This window comes from Astatotilapia calliptera, chromosome 6, assembly GCF_900246225.1.
Source record: "Astatotilapia calliptera chromosome 6, fAstCal1.2, whole genome shotgun sequence".
Taxonomy (NCBI): domain Eukaryota; kingdom Metazoa; phylum Chordata; class Actinopteri; order Cichliformes; family Cichlidae; genus Astatotilapia; species Astatotilapia calliptera.
Window position 1 is genome coordinate 40,561,728 of NC_039307.1, and position 3,088 is coordinate 40,564,815.

The 3,088-nt window shown below is 45.8% G+C and overlaps 1 long non-coding RNA gene across 1 annotated transcript; it reads right to left on the reverse strand.

The window, feature by feature from the left end:
* Nucleotides 1-2,112: 2,112 nt before the first annotated feature.
* Nucleotides 2,113-2,807, reverse strand: LOC113024809 (uncharacterized). The gene is made up of 2 exons (XR_003272713.1): nt 2,634-2,807; nt 2,113-2,561 (listed from the first exon to the last, which is right to left on the reverse strand). It is a non-coding gene; the product is annotated as an uncharacterized LOC113024809 (long non-coding RNA).
* Nucleotides 2,808-3,088: the final 281 nt, after the last annotated feature.

Sequence of the window (3,088 nt, forward strand, 5' to 3'; positions counted from 1 at the left end):
CATTTTATTTGTAGTGTGAACGAGCAGACAAAAAAATCGGATTTGATCAAAAAATCGGAATTGAGCATCAAGACCTGCAGTGTGAACCAGGGTTTTAATAGTTTTGCAATTTTCATTAGTTTTTATTTTTATTTAGTTTTGACTTCAGATTTTCAATTTTATATCAGTTTTAATTAGTTTTTACCAATTGTTTGCTAGTTTAGTTTAGTTTTTATTTTTTTGAAAGTCCTTAGTTTCAGTTTAGTTTTGATTAGTTTCAGTTATAGTTTTAGTTGTGTTTGCAATAATTAAGTGTAACAAAATCCCAGTTTCATCACATCAGTCATGCTCTTCTGCTTATCCTTGGGTATGTTGCTATTCAAGCTACCATACCCTGCACCCTGGACAGGTCACTTGTCTGTCACAGGGCTAACACGCAGAGACAGACAACTCACATTCCCACCTATGGGTTCTTTAAATAAATAAATAAAGGCAGGTGAACAACCATTGATACCAGGCAACTATAAAAGCTATATCTTGGCCCCAATGAGACTATTAGCTCTTGCAACACCGGGTGTTCGTAATTTTGGTTCAAGTGAATTGATAAACTTTTTGAAGGCAATTGACTCACACAGTTATGTAGATGTCCCCGTCCTGTTGTCTCGGGATGCATCACGCTGCCTTGCCTGGGGTTAGCTTCTGTTTCTGGGGATGAGGGTTGAGTGTGCTCCCGTACCTTCTCAAGGTAAGCTAGGTTAGCCTTCTTGTGTGAGCTTTTCAAGTGCACTTTAAGGTTTGTGGGATTTTTTCCCTTTAGAAATGTCCCTCATAATTTGTCTCTTTCCACTACAAGACACTTGCTTTATCCAAAACACAGTCATATTCAAAGTAATCCCAAATTGGACTCTGGCGCTTTCTCCCGACTTTTCCTGACATGATTCTGCGCGTGGACGGAGCCGCAACACAGACGACTTGACTAACGTGCTGCCACCTGCTGGCATAATGAGACACAGCAAGCAAAAATCTGGAAACTAAACTTCATTTTCACCCTTGGCTATTGTAGGACACGCACACATCAATGAAAACTAAACACATTTTTGCTATAAATTCAGTTAACTTTAGTTAGTTTTGTGAACACTCATTACAGTTTTAGTTAGTTTTCCTTTTTTTCTTTTTCTTTTTATTTCCGTTAACGAAAATGTTTTTCACTTCTAGTTTTCGTTATTTCGTTAGTTTTCGTTAACGATAATAACCTTGGTATGAACGTACCCACTGACTACTTGTAGGCCGAGTGCGTCTGCGTCGATGACTCGGGACATTTACGAGCTCTTTCTCCATAGCTCACGTAACCGGGAATGGAGCCGTTTGGTCGCAACGGCAGCGAGAACGGTGACGAGGGGATCTGCATCTCTGAATCGGACTGCGTCGCGATTGGAGAGCGCGAAAGGGGGGAGCAGCGATTGTCGCGGAAACCAACCGACCGTCCCCGTGTACTTCAGTGGTCACCCGCCAGTCGCTACTGGGACAAACACAAAAGAAACGCACCGGTTCAAGCAATCGATGGAGGGCTACAGCCGTTTAGGTGTCTTTGTCCGATGCTGCGACGAGACCCGCTATAGACGGGGTTCCGCCTGACCCCCACCTCCCCCACCCCGAGCCGCCGCCGCAGTTTTAGGAATAGGTACATTTAACATAAATGGGGGTAGGGATAAACTAGGGTGACCAACCGTCTTCTTCTCCCCGGACAGGTCCACTTTTCACGTTCTGTTGGGGGGGGATTTTTGAGATTGATGAAAATGTCCGGGTTTTCCTACAGAAGACCCATATGTGTGATGTCATCCCCGAGCTGCTGCTTTGTGAGTTGATGTTCTGCGCTCACAAATGGGACAGACAGTGCGCAGCAGTGCGCCTGATGATCTTTAAAAGATGCCAAAGCGCAACTGCAGCTTTTCAGACAGAGAAATTTGTTTCTGTTATGTGTACAGTGACAATGACTGTTCAGTTGTTAAGTGATGACATATGAACCCTGCTTCTGGGTCCAAACTTTTCTGCGTTTATTAAGGCTGTTGTCACGTGGCCGGGTGGCCGGTACTGAACAGGACTCAGGTGCAGAAACCCAGAGCGGAGACAGCAGATGATGCAACAATTTATTAGGTTTAAGTGCAAGAGAAAAACGTGGCAAAGACAAAAAACAACGAGACGTGGAGTCTTGGTGCAGCGTGGCCTGGGGAACGTGGCTATGGCGAGGGAATGAGGCCTGAGATGCGGAACGGAGCTGAGTGGGGAGCAGTCACACTGAAGGAAGAGGATATAGGAGTTAGGTAGGTAGTGAAGGCAGCTCTGCAGTGGCCAGTTGTAAGAGCAGCAATTCTTGCTTGCAGTTAGGGACCTGGAGTGTTGAGAGGGGGGTGATGAAGATCCAGGGGAGGCTGAGTGGCGTGGAAAAGCTGGCCTGAGATCCGGGGCTTCAGATGGAGTGTGATGGCAGGAGGGCAGGCAGGTGAGGCACAGAGAGATTTCCAGAATGATTACTAGGCATCCTGAGTCCAGAGGTGGAGTGTGAGCCAAGGTGGATACAGCAACTGTAGCACAAGAGAGTCGTGTTAACAGGATGAATCACAGCAAGAACTTAACGTATAAGGCCTGTTACCAACATGTGTTGATGACGAACTGGCAGTGAATGAACATCAACGTGTGGTTTAAATCCCTCTGGCTTGATTGCCTGCAATAGGCTCCAGGTGTGCGGGAGCTGGAGTTGGCCCTGCCCAGGGGCGGATCCCAGGTCAGTTCAGGAGCCTTATGGAAATTCCAGCCACCCACCGCAGACCATGACAGCTGTTGTGTTTTTAACACTTGTTTTTAACAGGGCTCAGGTGGTAGAGCAGGTCATCCACTAATCGGAAGGTTGGTGGTTCGATTCTTGCCTTCCCCTAGTCTGCATGCCAAATATCCTTGGGCAAGATACTAACCCCAAATTTCTCTCCGATGCATTCATCGGAGTATGAGTGTGTGTGAATGTTAGCTATAAAGCACTTCGAAAAACGTGCTTGTGTGAATGGGTGAATGCACAGAGCAAGATGAACAGGTTTACTGATATTTACATTGAAAT